At 42.6% G+C, this 17078-nt stretch overlaps 1 long non-coding RNA gene across 9 annotated transcripts in view; it reads right to left on the bottom strand.

Annotated features, from left to right (window-relative positions):
- The window catches only part of LOC114884831, a 211725-nt gene that overhangs the window by 98739 nt on the left and 95908 nt on the right, over window positions 1-17078 (bottom strand). For 7 of the 9 annotated variants that reach the window (XR_003790907.1, XR_003790909.1, XR_003790908.1 and 4 more), the window contains 3 exons: window positions 15962-16061; window positions 6585-6633; window positions 3828-3893 (listed from right to left, as the gene is read on the bottom strand). This is a non-coding gene — a long non-coding RNA (uncharacterized LOC114884831). The remainder of the gene's footprint in view (window positions 1-3827; window positions 3894-6584; window positions 6634-15961; window positions 16062-17078) is intronic. The other 2 variants (XR_003790912.1, XR_003790911.1) reach the window with 2 other exon arrangements.

The following is a 17078-nucleotide window of genomic DNA, read 5'->3' on the forward strand; positions in this document are numbered from 1 at the left end:
TTCTCAAAATGTTCCTTAAAGTATTAAGGGTGCAGTCTTTTTAAAGAGCAATGTAAATGTTCAAAACCTATAATAAAGCAATAGTAGAAATTTATTTTAAGATGAACTTGTATACAATGATATACACAAAAATGTACATTGAAACATTTTGAAACAGCGAAGGAGTAGGCATATACTAAATGTTCATCAATTAGAAATTATTAAATAAATATTATGGACTGAATATTTTTGTGTGCTCAAATTCATATGTTGAAATCCTAACCTATGATGATTTCAGGAGGTGGGGCCTATGGGAGGTAATTCGGTCATGAAGGTGAGGCCCTGATAAATGGGATTAGCGCCCTTATAAAAAGAGACACAAGAGAGCTTGCTTCCTCTTCCTCTCTGCTTTCTGCCATGTGAGGATACATGGAAGAGACAGCTCCCTCTGTAAACCAGGAAGAGGACCTTCCTCAAGAAACCGACACTGCTGGCATCCTGATCTTGGACTTTATAGTCTCTAGGACTGTGAAAAACAAAAGTTGTTTAAGCCACCAAGTCTATGAGGATTTGTTATAGAAGACATAACTGACTAAGACAGGCACATAAAGAGATGCAGTGATGGTGGGACTTCCCTGGTGGTCCAGTGGTTAAGACTCCACGCTTCCACTGTAGGGGGTGCGGGTTTGATCCCTGGTCGGGAAACTAAGATCCCACATGGTGTGGCCAAAAAAAGAGAGAGAGAGAGAGAGAGAGAAGAGAGAGATGTAATGATGGAATACTATACAGCTACTATTAAGAATAAGATAGATCTACATGTACTAAATTTTTAACTAAGAAGAGCAAGTAGAGAAGGATGTGTGTAGCATGCTCCTATTTGTGAAAAACAGGGAATATAAAACTAGATACAGACACAAATAGAGATAGACATATACACCACACTAAAATGTACTTCTATAAATCTAGGGAATTCTGAGAAGGCACACAAAAATCTATGATAAGCTACCTTTTGGAAAGTAGAATTTGGGGTCAGAGTGAGAGGGAGACTCCTTTCTATCTTATATCCTTTTATACTCACAGTTTTTAATTCTTTCTGAAAGGTATTAAGATAATAGCACAAATTGAGCCAGCTTCTGTGCTACATCTACTTATAACCACTAATAGAAAGAGTTAATAATTACTAAATACCTCAATGCCTTGCTGTGTGTCTTCTTTATGTATCATTCTCCATGCATCTCTCATTAGTAGCGCATATCACCCTGTAGAGCTATTGCATGTCGGAGGGCTGCTTCCCCCAATTGCCTGTGATCTCTAAAGGATAAGCTGGTGACGTTTCATGGGATGGGGTGGGGTGCTGATCTGGCCTCCAGCTCTGCCACTTAACATATCACAGTTCCTGTTTTACAGATGAGGAACCTAAAGTTCAGGGAGAGGACAAAGGAATTGTTGCCTCAAGTCACACAGCCAGTTAGCAGTTGAATCATGATCAGGATATAAGGCTCCTTCTCCCAGTCCTACTTCTACTTTGAAGTGACTGGGGAATGCCTGAAGCTTTAGAAGAAATATTGACCTGGCATCAACGTGGTACAAGAACAGAGATTCAGATTTTCCTCCTGAAAGATTGATCATCTCATAACCTTTCCTAATTCCAAGGACAGACTTGCACAGGTCAATGGTTGGAGTGGTGATGTTCCCTCTTATTGACCCCCAGAAATACAGTTACAAAGGTCTTGTGTGATGGGACAAGGCAGTATAGTTGGCAGAAGTGCCAGGGAGTTCAAGACTACAGAATGGATCTAAGTTCTGCCACTTTCTTGCTCTGGACCTGTGAACAAGTCACTCAACATTCCAGAACTTAAGATTCCCCTTCTGTAAAACAGGGTAACAGCAGTGCGCAAAGTTTTCACGGGACTCAGATAAAATCATGCAAACGACTTGCAAATTGTAAAGCACTATAAAAAGTGAATTTAAAGAATTATTTCACAGACAATAAGCACATCTACTTGTATTCACTGAATTGTTGATACTGCAAGACTTTGGAGACCGTCCAAGGCCAGCCTAGGATCAAATCTGGCCTTCACTGGGTCTTCAACATTTGAAACGAGTTGTCAACATTTAAAACTCAAATTTCAGATATTTTTTAAAATCTGGAAGAACTTTAGACCTACATTCTAGCATGATAATAATGAACTAAAAGTGAATAGACGCGCCTCATTCAACATGACATATAGAGGGCTTCCCTGGTGACGCAGTGGTTAAGAATCCGCCTGCCAATGCAGGAGAAACAGGTTCAATCCCTGCTCCGGGAAGATCCCACATGCCGCAGAGCAACTAAGTCCGTGCACCACAACTACTGAGCCTGCGCTCTAGATCCCACGTTCCACAAGAGAAGCCACCGCAGTGAGAAGCCCATGCACTGCAACAAAGAGTAGCCCCCGCTCACCGCAACTACAGAAAAGCCTGCACACAGCAACGAAGACCCAACACAGCCAAGTAAATAAATAAATTTATTAAAAAAAAAAAAACAGGACATGTAGCGTCGTCCCTAGGTATCCACGGGGGATTGATTCCAGGACTCCCACGAATATCAAAATTCACAGATGCTCAAGTTCCATATATAAAATGGTATAGCATTTGCATATAACCTGTGCATATCCTCAGGTATACTTTAAATAATCTCTATATAGTAGTTTTGTGGGTTTTTTGTTTTTTTTTATAGAGTTTTTATTACCACATGTTCACTGGCCCAATCAGTTTATCAGAAACTTGACTTCAGTAGGGTGGTAACATCACATGGCAATAAATCTTGCAGGAGCCGTCCCGCTGTCAGTAGAACCTGGTTAAGGTTCTGACAGGACTCTCTGGAAGATAACCCCGAACTGGACTTCTCTATCCCACAGGAGCCAACAGGCCCACAAAATAAGACACTTCTGTGTGTGTGTGTGTGTGTGTGTGTGTGTGTGTGTGTGTGTGTGAGAGAGAGAGAGATTTATGAGTAGATAAGTGTATTAGAATTACACAATAAGTAAGAAAATGAGATAAAAATGTATCCCCACAATTCCTCTACTCAAAGAGTATAATATAGAGATAAAAGGGTTGACTCAGCTCTAAAAATGGAAGTTTGTGATTTATGGATGCATTCATATACTCATTTATTCATTCATTCAACAACTATTTACTGAGTGCCTAATATATTCCTGGCACTTGCCAAGACTCCTGGAAAAAAACATAAACTCAGCTCCTGTCCCAACAAGCTTACTTAACTCTTCCATTAACTACCTGTACAACTAAACAACGGGACTTAATCTCTCTTTCCATCTCAATGCCTTCACCTTAAAGTACACGTTTCTGCGATTTTGGTTAGCCTAAGTGAGTTTTGTATGGGTGGAAACGTATTAAACTATGTCAGTGAGCAACAGATATTCAATCAACATTGGCCCGAGCTGAGTCCATCACTGTACAGAGAAGGCCCTGTGGCCCAGCTGGTTAGGAAACTTGCTCAGATGGGCAGCTAGCTGTTGGCCGCGCCAATTCCCAACAGCACTGCTGTCACCACCATCAGCAGAGCCCAGTAGACCTTCAGACCCCTCAGCCACACCAGGATACCTTCTTTGGTTTTAGCCCAATTATTTTATAGTCCTTCTTCTGCTGTCTTTGAGTTCTGCATTTGTAAGATGGAGTGCTTAGGTTATGCCTGTAAAATGCGTGCTTTCCTGGATTTAAAGATTCTCTCTGCACTCGTGGTTTGCTCATAATTGTTCGACTGCCAAAGCTTCACCTTCACTTCAGGCACTCTGATTTGAATTTGGGGTTATTAATTAAATATCACAAAAAGAACTTCAACTTACATGGTTTCTTTCCTTCACGCTTTAGAAAAGGGAATTCTGTATTCAGTACCGCTGAATTCAGGTGCTCTGTGGACATGGACAAGAAAAAGTTACATCTTCGTTTCCATCAACTGCTAACTGAAATTTAACATTACCTTCAGATATAAACGTAGGGAACAGACTGTAGTAGTCTTAGAATTTTGTCACAATTCAAGTCACAGGTATGTTTATATCTACATAATGGTTGTTGCAGGTTTCTTGAAATAGCTTATGAGCTCACCACTGCTTTGAAAGTAAGGTACTTGTTTGGGTCCAGCTTCAGGTATTTTTATTTAATATGTTAATAGAAGCCCATAAATTACCATAGCACAAATTTGATTTTTTAATACTTTGATAACTTTAAAATAAATGTTTTCCTTTGTTATTCTGTGTATTTTATTTTATACATTTAGAAACACTAATCTAAAAAAAAAGAGTCTATCATCTCCTCCAGATTACCAAAAGGATCCATTGCCACAGAATGTTTAAGAATTCTTGCTTTTAGAGCAATGGTTCTCAGTCGGAGATGAGTCTGTCCCTGTCCCCTGGGTACATGTCTGGAAACAGTTGCTACTAGCATTGAGCGGGTAGAGTACAGGGATACTGCTAAACGTTCTACAATGCACAGCACAGCAACCATGCACAAAGAATTATGCCCAAATGTCAATCGTGCTGAGTTTGAGAGACCCTATTTGGGAGCAACATACAACAAAAGGCCAAAAAGTTGCTAGTCTCTCCATTCCCACTGAATTCCCACTTAGAGTCATCTGTTTTGATATTCTTGCCCCCCATCTGAGTAATCACATAGAGGAAGTAGGTTTGCTTTTGTTTTTAATTCTTGTACCCACCCCATCTCCAAGTATTACAAGTTGCCCTAGATCTGTGAGCAAGAAGCTCTGAACAGGATGAGTTATGAGTATTGAAGAATTTATTGGACCAACTTCTTACAAATGTAAGCAAGGAGTCAGTGAACCACAAACAAAAGCACGATGGTCCATAAGCCCTTTGTCTAGATACCAAGGCCTTGTATTGACTGTATGGTTAATTTAGTGCTTTCCTCAAGGGTGACCTCTTTTAAAAGGGCTCCCTTCAAGGCTAGGAGGGCAGCAGGAGGGAAGGAGGAGGGAAGGAGACCAAGTATCTTCTCTATCCAGGCACTAGTAATAACAACATGGGACACAAGTGAACCAGCCATCTGCCATGTTTTCCCCCTCTCCCCTTAGTAATATATTCATCTTCAAAGGAAAATCTTTCATACGTCAATTTTTAAAAATAAATTTCTCCAATGAAAGAGCAGAGATTGAATACTACAGGATAATAAAAAATAAAAAGTACAAAGGGTAGAAGTCAGAATAGCATTTTTAAAACTTTTGTAGGAGAAGCCTTGACAAGTAGGTGCTTTTCGCCTGGGCATATTTTACATTACCCATCCAGGCTGTGAGTAACACTCCTCTCTGCTTGGAGGTTCTGAAAAACATCTGGCTTGGTCTGGCAGAGACCAGCCTTGCTGGTGAATCTCTCTTGCTATGTAATACCAAAACATAGGACCAGAAACTGATGTCCCAGGACAGTATAAAGGCAAAAGGTAGATCAGGAACTTCTCGTGAGTAAACAATACAACTCCAAGTGTGCTGGTGTGATGGTTAATTTTACGTGTCAGCCTGGCTGGATCACGGGGTGCCCATATATTTGGCTAAATATTATTTCTAGATGTGTCTGTGAGGGTGTTTCCAGATGAAATTAGCATTTGAATCAATGGACTCAGTAAAGCAACTTGCCCTCCTCAATGTGGTGGGTATCATCCAATCCACTGAGGGCTCAAACAGAACAAAAAGGCAGGCGAAGGAAGAATTTGGCCCTTCCTGCCTGAGCTGGGAAATTGATCTTCTCTTGCCTCACAGCTTCAGATTCTCAGGCCTTTGGACTCGGGCTGAATTACACCACTGGCTTTCCTGGGTCTCCAGCTTGCAGTTGGCATATCTCAGCCTCCGTAACTGCACGAGCCAATTCCTTATAATATATATCTATGATTGGTTCCCTATCTATCTATCTATCTATCTCCTATTGATTCTGTTTCTCTAGAGAACGCTGATTGACTAATAGAGCTGGCTAACTTCTGAATCCCCAGTCCACGGCACAATACTTGGCATGGAGAAGATAGTCAATAAATATTTGTTCAGTGAATACATTCACTAATGAATAAATAAATCACAATCACCTTTTAAAAAAATATTCCTTTTTCCATTTTACAAATGAAGGAACTCAAGGAATTTAAGTATGCTTCCCCAAAATTACAGAATTTCTAATAGACTAAGCCAGTTCATGAGCTCCAGGTCATCTGACTGGAAACACCTTACCCTGGACATTATTTTTTTCTCTTAGGGATTTAGTTAAGGCATATTTGGTCTCAACACACATTGAATGGGCTAAAGAATGACCTGGCTGGGGCATGATTCACGCAACTGATTATCAGCACACACGACAATAGATAGTTTGGGAAGTGCTATGTTCAGCAAAATCAAACATGTTTCTTTACTGTAGGACTTAGAGCTTTTCATATGCCAATACATGGCAGAAATAGAATGCAAGATTTCCCAAACCTAACTGAGGAGCACGTTTTGGGAACAACGTAAAGCAACCTTTTGCCGTAATTTTTTTGAGAACTATGGTGTAGGCATCTTGCCTCTCTTGTCCTCGCTACCTGATTGAATGGTGGCCAGAATGGAGAAATCATCTCACCTCATCTTCAGAACAACCAGCCTGAAGTGAGGCAGCTGTTCACCACCATCTGGGGATGAGAGATACCAAGAGAGCATTTTCAGAATGAGGACCCAGCTCCACTGTTACTCAACCAATCAATAGCAAAAAAAAAAAAAAAAAGCACATTGCCTGTGGTTGTTTCAGCCCTACTCAGGAACAGAGCCACCTTCTGGAAGGCTGTGCAGTGCCGGATTGCATGTTCGTCATCACTCTCACATCCACAGTCAGAAAGCTTGATCGGATACATATGCACAAAGAAAGCTGGACTTATCGCTCTCCTGTCTGCCCTCGATGAAGAAATGTGACATGAAGTACATTCAGTGCTGCCAAGATGATCACCCACAGGATCTTAATCAGGGGATACATGGAGACTGTTTGTGGCCTAAGTCTTTCACCTTTGTTATGTGCACGGATCATCGTTAACAGGAAAATGAAACTGATATAATGTTTACATGCCTGCCTTCCTACTTGGCCCTAAGAATTTCAAGAAAATAAGAAGTCACATCCCATGACGTACGTATTAACTTTAAACTTAGAACAGAAAAGAAAAATGGTTTCCAATAAATAAATAAATACAGACCAAATTATTTCACAGGTTCTTTCTTTTCTTTTTGAATTTTGATTGGCTTGAAAGGTATGTCACTTCAACAAAAGAGTTCTAGTCTCTTGTCGGATGTCACATCATGATGCTGTAGAGTCTCTGGAGGAAAACATTTGAGGAATGGGCATCTAAATGGGCTACCTAAAGCAAAACTGCAAATGGCCTAGATACACAAATCCATTGGAGGGGAAGAGTATCAGCAGAAGTAGCATTGAGGAAGCATTTCAGAATAGTAAAGAGGCTGTGACAGTCAGAGTCCTAATTCAGTCATTCTCAGTGTAGCATGGTGGTTGAGGACACAAATAGCTAGATTTGCAGCCCAGTTTTGTTACTTATAGACATAGTAACAGTGATAGCTATACAACCTTGAACAAGTTATTTAAACATTCTATGCCTCAGTTTCCCTCTGCAAAAGTGGGGAAAAAGTAATATCTACCTTAGATGATCATGAAGACTCAGCATATGGAAAGTACCTAGAAGAACACTTGGTACAAAGTTAGTTTTCAATGCATGTTGACAATAACTAGTTTTACCAGCTGCATGACCATGAAACGTCACTTCACTCCCACAAGTCTCGTTTTCTCCATCTATAAAATTGAACTAATCATAATGCTATCACAATATTATAATGAAGAACAAATAAGGCAAGGGACAGAACTTAAAGCGTAAAAACATCACGTCACAAAGGTAAGGTGATTATTCTCCTGCTATGATATGGTGGTTCTTTTTTCCCCTCAGTTGAAGGTATTTCCGCTTCGTTCCAGGACCTCAGATCTCCTCTCTGGGCACCGACCTTTCCAGTATACAAAGAGGTACAAACTTGCTCTGTGTGTCAAGGGAGGAACCCGTGGTCCATCATCAGTCCTTTCCATCCGTCACCATCAAGTGTCCAGAGCCAGAAAGCAGGGTGCCAGCCGTGACTGCTCTGTCTCACCACCTCATCAACTTAGTGGGTCAGCACTTCCTCTTGTGTCCACCTCCAACACAGAGACCTAATCCTCCACTTCTCCGTGTCCATAGCTACCATCCTAAGTCACGTCACCATCATTTCTTGCCAGTGATAGCTTTCTGTACTCCCACTTCCACACTTGTATGATCCAATCCATTTCATGCTCCCCAGTACAGATGGAGAAATCTTTTCAAAATGTAATTCCAATCACATCTCTTCCCAGCTCTAAATCCAACAGTGGCTTCCCATTCTTATAAGGCTTTCCAGGACACAGTCCTCACAAGGGCCCTGACTACTTCCCCAAGTTTATCCCACACCACACCAGTCTCCTCAATTCCTACTCCAGTCACCGTCTTACTTCTACACCCTATCCCATAGGTCTTTCTCAATGACTTGAATACACATAAGCTCTTCTCTACCTCAGGACCTTTGTCCTTGCTATTCCCTCCCCTTGACTGCCTAAACAGCTGACTCCTCTGTATCCTCCATATCTCAACTCAGATTTCATCTCCTTAGAGAGGCCTTCCTGACCACCCCCAAATGCCTATTTGCATAATATTCACCCCATAGAGTTATTATGAGGTTTAAGTGAGCAATGCCTTCAGAGCAGTGCTTAACATATAAGAAGTACTCATTAAAAACTGTGAATCACCATCATCATTATCGTTACAATCATCATTCTCTACCATGGCAGCCTATTAAGTTGCATGGAAAACACTGCCAAAAGGGTGTGATTGTGATATGTGTTTGCTTACTTGCACTTTGTCTACCCAGCTGTTAGTTGCATGAGGTACAGACCTTATCTGTTTTGTTTCCTGGTGTATCCTCAACCCCCAGCAAACCACCAGTCGCAGAGCAAGCTCTAAATATTTGTTGAAGGAATGAAAGCAAATGTGTCTCTCTTGGCTGTCAAATGGGTTCAAATTGCCGAAACCCCAGCAGGACCCAAGGCAGTGTCACCTGCCGGGCAGCCCGACATCAAGCCGCCGGGAACAGCACTGCGCATGCTCCAAGTGCACAGTCTCTCCCTCCCCCGTCCCCCCCCCCCCCGCCCCCTCCCCAGGTCCCTGTTTGTATTCAACGCGTCCCTGCTTGTGCGAGAGAAGCAAAAGATCCCACAGAACTCTTTTCTTTATCCTCTTTCCAGAAAAATGGGCCAATTCACAGCTGCAAACGTTAGGCGAATTTCCTGTCTGGGAGTCTGGGAAGTGCCAAGAGTGGAAAGCAGCAGCCAGCCAGCGAGGCCTCTGTTGTCATTGGCCCAAACAACAACAAAAACAGCCACAACCGCCGCCACCACCACAACAAAACATGCCACGTGGGCACGGGCACACACAAACACGCCCACAGAACCAAACCAAACGGACGCGGCTTCGAGGAGGAGCTTCTGGGCTGCGCATTCCGGCGGGAGGCACATCCCTTGGCCCGGCGCCAAGGCAGCCCCACTCCCAGCCCCCCACCATCTGTCAGCAGCGTTCTGCCTACTGTAAATGCGCCGGCACGGGACACGGGCTAACAGGGAGCAAATGCAGGGGAAGGGAAAACAAAGCCCTGCAGGCAGTGGAAGAAGGTGGCTAGGGCTCTGATAGAAACTGACAAAAAGCCGGGAAATTCAAACGGAAAGTTTGCCCTGAAGACCTTCGGCATGAGGGCTGGGCTGGGGGCGGATGTCGGGGGGTGGGGGGGGGGGGGGGGGGGGGATGGGAGATGCGGGGATGCAGGGAGGGAGGTTGGCAGTCTGCGGAGAGGCTGGTGTGGTGTGCAGCTAAGGAGGCCGGCTTTTTTCAGACTCTATGACCAGGAGCCATTATTTATAATCCATTCCCGCTGTGCATGGATTGCCCAATAAGGCGTTCTCTTACAAGAAAAGGGGAAAAAAAATTTTTTTAACACAAAACTTTGTTCCAATGAAACTTCTGAAGGAAACATTTAATCAAGACATCACATGTAATGGAATGGAGATTGCTAAATTCTCTATCAAATAACCATTCAAATTAATAATTCTCAAATTATGAAATTTAGTAATTAATTATAATCTACTATAATTATTAATAATCTATTCATTGGAATAAGCTGCCCTTACTTTGCTACCGAGAAGTTGGGTTGTTAGTTTTCTGTTCTCATTTGAGAAACCTTGGGGGAAAATAATCAGGGTATTTGTCATTTCTCACTGTGGATAATAAAAATATTTTTATGAGCCCATTTTTCAACCAAACACTGCAGCAGCAAAAGAACCCAAACTATCTAAGAGTCCTGCTAAAATGTCTCTACATTTTTGCTTGAGTGCTGGGGATTCTGTCTGCACTGGGTGGCTGTCTTAGAGTTTTCATTCCTTGCCTTTGAATGCAGGGACTCTCTTACAATCTTCAAAATATGGACCCAGGTTACCAGGCATTTGATGACAATTCCACAAGCTTGACTTTATTTTCCCTATGTTAAGAGATAAAGAAACTGAGGCTAAGAGAGTTTTAAAATCACCCAAAGTTGAAATGGCAGAACTTCAAGATTTGGGGGCTTGAGGCCCTATCATTCTTTTGTTTTAAACAGTGAGATTCTGCTAAGATGTTATTATTTTACTTTGCTCTTTTAGTTCTTGCCACAAAGCCACAAATACTATAAATTCTAATTACCACTTTTCAAAAAAAAATATGAATTAAGCAGGTAAAACAGGAGTAAGTTTTAACCAAGATGGCCAGAAACAAACCAGCCTTCATTCTCTTCACTCATCAGTTAAATATTATTATTTGATCCCTCTTTAAGAGTTGATTACTAAAAAATAAAGCCGGGAAGGGAAGTTTCAACCCCAAAACACCTCTGATTGACAGCATGATAGCTTGGCTCATTATCCCTAATCGACAGAGTATACATATATTTACAAATAAAAACACACACCAGATGTATTTTCATCCACAAGGTGATGCTGTCAACTAAAATAGGGAATGTGCACCAATGTACAGCATCCATCATTTTTAAGACAGATTCACCACAAAATCTCCCGTGTCGTGATTCATGGATGAAAGCCTGTACGTGTGCAGGGGGCTGTGATATTGCCATGTGTACAAAGAAGGGTGAGATGCTTGAAAAAGCACCAGCCCTAAAGTCAGGAGAGTTCCCTTTGAGTGCAGGCCCTGACATTTCCTAGCTTATACGTTCACGCCTCAGTGTCATCATCTGTAAAATGGGAATAATGGGGCTTCTCTGGTGGCGCAGTGGTTGAGAGTCTGCCTGCCGATGCAGGGGACACGGGTTCGTGCCCCGGTCTGGGAAGATCCCACATGCCGCGGAGCGGCTGGGCCCGTGAGCCATGGCCGCTGAGCCTGCGCGTCCGGAGCCTGTGCTCCGCAACGGGAGAGGCCACAACAGTGAGAGGCCCGCGTACCACACACACACACACAAAATTTTCAATTTCACCTGTGGAGAAACTACACAGAAATAGCTTTCATTTCCCTTTCCTGTGGAATGTAACAGAATTTTCAAAAATCCTACACAAAGCTCCTCTAGGGGCATCATGGATGAATTTCCAAACTGTGCTTCATACGTGTCTATGAACAATCAATGTAAGTTAATACTTTACATTAATGTCCATAACAGTCATTCATTCGTTCATTTGTAACAAGTGTATTGAGTGCCTGCTTTGTACAAGGCAGTTTGCCAAGTCCTAGGGTGAGAGCAGGAAACAAATAGGCTCATTGGGGGCAAATGATGTGGTCCTTTCCGTAGATTTTCCTTTTGTATAAAGGAATGACTCAAGTTTTTAGGAATGTTTTTGAATTTTTAGAATGTTTTTGAATTTTTAGAACATTTCATTCTTGTAAAAGAGTAACAAAATAAGAGCCTAGGAATCTGGTTCTCTTCCTGGCTCTACCAATATTTGAGGTCTTGAACAAGTCACTTTCCTGCTGTGAGCAGTTTCCATACTTTCCTGACATTTAAGGCTTTTCAAACTCCTCTCGCTTTGCTTTCTGAATTAGTAGAGCTGCTTCTCCAAGAACTATTTGACCAAGGGTTAAATTTGGGGAAAGTGTTTCACTCTTCCGAAGTGTGTTTTATCTAATAGAATGTCACGGCAGGGAGCTGGACAAGGATATAGTCTACAGGGGACTTTGGATAGGAACAATGAAGCGGGACTTTAAAAATAGCTTTCCAGATCCTTTACTAGGCTGAAGGCTCCATAAGAACAAGGATTGAGGTTGCCTTATTCATCACCATTAAACCCTCTGGTACCTAAAATGGTGCTGATCGTCATTCACAAGTGCTTGTGGGATGCACTTTTTGAATGAATCACCTTTTGATGATAAATAATATCATAGCATAAAATAGAGGCTATAAGATGAACTATCCGCTTATAAGATACATATTATATATACAAAATATATAAGGTGAAATAAAGCTTCCCAATGCTTCATCAAACCTTTTGAAACTCCCCTAAAAAAAAAAAAAAAAAAAAAAGACCACGATTCTACATGGCTGTAGTTGCCTACCGAGACAAAGCCATGGTCTGTGCTGGAGCAAAGCTGATTGCTCCCCGATGCTAAAGCAATCTCTAAAAATCCCTCAGTGGCATCCATTCATAAATTAAAAGATTGGAATAGGGTTAAAACAGCACTTTCTGGAAGCCTGAGGTCTTGGACTCAGATCCTGCCTTTTCCCTTAATAACCATGTAACCTTGAACAAACCCTCTCCTTCTCCTGACCTAAGTTTTCTTGTTTGTAAACAAGAGGTTGTGATTTCTAAGGCTCCTTCCAGGCATGGGAATTTAGGAAGCAAGTGTAAAATTATACACATGTGGCCATTTTTTCAGCAGCGCTTCACCATCCAAAATGCCTCCATTACTTTATTAACTCTATTCCCATCTTAAGTTTGGAAAATTGGCAAAATGAGCACAACTGTTTCAGAAGTTCATGTTGTATTAGATCAACATAGCAAATAGACACTTGCCTAGAAAGTAATACCTCTTGCCAGAAATAGGCTGGCTGTGAAAAACATTGCCCTGCAAAGCCCTACCCAGCATGCAACTCTGCCTCCCCACACCTCTTCCTCCCCACAGCTCAACCTGCCCCGAAAGACCAACCAGAACCGGGGTTAGAGATGCAAAGTAGCCTCTCATAGGACTCAGCGCTGAGTCACCTCTGTGGACAGTATGTCAGTTTGAATCGTCAGCCTTAATCCTTCATCCTGAGTCCGGGAAAAACTGGAAAGAATGGTTTCCTCATGTAGTCATTCCCAAGTACTTACTGAGTCCCCAGCAAGGGCCATGTCCCCAACTCATTCCTGGCTCGTGCACTAGACTCCTCCCCCCTCACCCCCATGCCACTATGCTGTCCAACTCTCTCACCTATAGCTCAGCTCACTCCCCTCAGTGACAACACTTCTACGGGCTGTTTCACAAGAGGAAACCTTGACTGCATGGAGGTGACCTGGCCCAGAAAGCCTGAAAATATCACAACTTCTAAGACCTGGTTTAAAATGGACCGGGTGAGTTAAGCTTTTATTTGGACCAGGTGAGATAGACTTGCCACCTGCAGTGAAAGGCAAGGTAAAAGGAGCAGAGCCCCAGTAGGTACCAAGCAACAGACTAACGGTCACCAGTGCATTTCTTCAGAGATTGCAGACTGTAGAATACCTCACCGTGGCTAGAATTCCTTACCTGGAACATAACTATTATGGTCCAGTAAGTGAAAATGCTGATGTGTTCAGGTTTCCTAATAGGTATCACTATTATAGGCCTGTAGGATCCCTGGAGCCATGAGAACCTTGATCCTGTTTGAACCCTCACCATCATAATCACCAGGAACTAGAACCCAAACTCTGAACTCTAGTCCAGTAGCTGGGTCCCTACTATCCATCCTTGATTCCCATTATACATCTTGGATGTGGAGGATCACCTGCTCTGTGCTCTCTGCTGATCCATCAGAAACCCTGTTAAAATCTTCTGAGACCCTTGACTCTAACCGTTTGCACTTCTCTCACCTATTATCTATGACCATGTTCAACAGCTGCACAAGGAAGTCGGCTAAAACTGGTGAGTGTCGTACCCATGGTGACAGAGCTCACACGGGGAGAGACCAAGGCCAGGTTCAACCAAGGAGGCCTAAAGCAGAGTATCTGGGTGAAATAAAGTCTTACAGAAGGAAGTTCAGCTGGAACCATAATATTCACCATCAAGTTCAAAGGGTGAAGCAAGTACAGAAACAAAAGAATAAGTACCAAGGTTAGTAGCTGGATGGGTCCACAACAAAATGGCATCACTGAACAATTCAGAGTAAGTGCTTGAGAGCTAAAACTGTGGACATGCATGGAAGCTGTCCTCTTAATGAACTATCTAGTACATGGGGCAAGCAAAGAAGCTTTTGAGAGGCCATTAGAGCCAGACATGCATATGCTGTGGCCTTGCATTTATGCTGGACTGAACTTCCTTGCAGCATCTGTGGATGTGGCCCAGCCTCAGACTAAGACTCATCCAGGCTGCCCCATCTCACTGCAGTTTACTTAGCTTGACTTCTTTCACGTGAGATACATTTGGTCTGAATTTATTTCACTTTCTACAAAACAAAATTTAAGAGCATGATTAGAAACCTCAGTTAAGTTTTGATAAGACTCTATGTATTTATTTGTTTTTCAGGAGGTGGGGAAAATGTTTTCATCTGCTTGTAATGCATCTTCCAGAAAATAAGACTTGGTTTCTTAGGCTCTTTCTAAGTGAGCAACAAGGGAACTTAGAGATCATTTGCCTCCCCCATCCTGTTATAAATAAGAGATTTGGGAGCAAAAATCTTACAACGTGCCCTAGATCACATGGGTGGCTAGTGCTGGAATTAAGAAAATTCATTTCTTATGACTCCAAGATAGGCAAAAATGGCCTTACAAATAACTTCACTTGGGCAAACTGGTGGGTGGTCTTTGTTTCCAGGGGTGTTTGTGCAAAGTGTATCCTCCCATCCCAGCACAGCCAGAGTCTGAAAGACCAAAGGTGGAGTCAGAGGGGGATGTGCCACACAGAAAACAAAGTCAGCCCAGAACACTTTATCTCCGGAGAGACTCATCACAGCCCCAGCTGCCTCTGGGTCAACCAGAGACCTCGGACCTCACTGACTGTCCAGAGGCCACATCCCGAGGGGACAGCAACTCTGCTGCATGTGTCCGGCCCCGTGACTTAACGAGGGTGAAATAATACTAGCTGAGTGGCTTTGCCAGTTTGTGCCTTAACTTTCTCTGCACTTGGGTTTCTTCTTCCAGCCGCTCAGCTGCATAGAACCATAAGGCGATTTTGTAAAAACTAAGCAGAAAGGAATACATTAGTCTAGTCTAGTCGCCTGGAGCTGCTGCCAAAGGAACAGTCTCTTCAACTGATTGCCAGCCAAGTCCCTTATGAGATTGTGTAGACTCTTACAATATTGCTCAGGGAGCGAAACAAAGAGGAAGAGAAGGAGAAGGGTCGTGCTTATTATAATTTATAGTACATGGTTATGGGAAGCTTCTCATGTTACCAGAAAGCTGGTGTCTGGGGTTTTCCTCTTCCCCAGAGGAACTGAAAATGGGAAGGGGGAAGGGAAGGTTATCTTACCACCATTTTGCAGCCAAACTCATCAGGGCCAAAATTCCTTCCTAGAAATGTCAGTGGCAGTATTCAGACAATTACCACCAGTTCAACAACTCCCAGCCCTGGGTCATTAACATCATCCCTGCTGTTCAACCATAATGTCACTCCACCCATTCCCGAGGAGCAGGAAAATCACAGAGCCTCTTGCCTCAAATCCATTCTGATGAGAGGCATCAAGGAAAGAAACCCAAGTTTAAATACCTACCTAGTGCCTTAGAGCTGCTGTGGCTGCAGACTGGTTTTACACTCCTCGTTCTTCATCTTAGAGAATGATGGGGTTTCAAGTATTCCAGTTAAAAGTCTGCCTGTGGGGAAGGAAAGCAAATGCTATAGTATTAACCAACTCTCTCCAAGGGCTGTGACTTCTACTCACCTCCATTGATTACGTTCTCTCATTAAATCAGTGTCTTAGCGAAACAAAATGCGATGCCAGGAGTCATGCTTCTCATCACCGGCGGCTTCATTCCCTCTGTCCTCTCTGCCTGGTTTCCACCACACAGAAGCCTTGATGCAAGCTAATAGCTATTCCTGAATGGATTGCTTTGATGGCAGGAACCCTGTCTTATTCATCCTCAACTCCCTTTTCCACAGCCTAGTTCATGGTACAAAGACAATTTTGCATGAATGTCACTGTGAAATACAAGAGAAAGGAAGGCTAACCACTTCTCTTTGCTTGTTAGCTCAAAAACTCACAAACTGACTGTTGGTGGGAATGTAAATTGATACAACCACTATGGAGAACAGTATGGAGGTTCCTCAAAAAACTAAAAGTAGAACTACCATACAACCCAGCAATCCCACTACTGGGCATATATCCTGAGAAAACCATAATTCAAAAAGAGTCATGTACCACAATGTTCATTGCAGCTCTATTTATAATAGCCAGGATGTGGAAGCAACCTAAGTGTCCATCAACAGATGAATGGATAAAGAAGATGTGGCAAATATATACAATGGAATATTACTCAGCCATAAAAGGAAATGAAATTGAGTTATTTGTAGTGGGGTGGATGGACCTAGAGACTGTCATACAGAGTGAAGTAAGTCAGAAAGAGCAAAACAAATACCGTATGCTAACACATACATGTGGAATCTAAAAAAAAAAAAAAAAAGGTTCTGAAGAACCTAGGGGCAGGACAGGGATAAAGATGCAGACGTAGAGAATGGACTTGAGGATACGGGGAAGGGGAAGGGTAAGCTGGGATGAAGGGAGAGAGTGGCATGGACGTATATACACTACCAAATGTAAAATAGATAGCTAGTGGGAAGCAGCCTCATAGCACAGGGAGATCAGCTCGGTGCTTTGTGACCACCTAGAGGGG

This window comes from Monodon monoceros, unplaced genomic scaffold (assembly GCF_005190385.1).
Source record: "Monodon monoceros isolate NGI ecotype Baffin Bay Population unplaced genomic scaffold, NGI_Narwhal_1 Super_Scaffold_5, whole genome shotgun sequence".
Classification (NCBI taxonomy): domain Eukaryota; kingdom Metazoa; phylum Chordata; class Mammalia; order Artiodactyla; family Monodontidae; genus Monodon; species Monodon monoceros.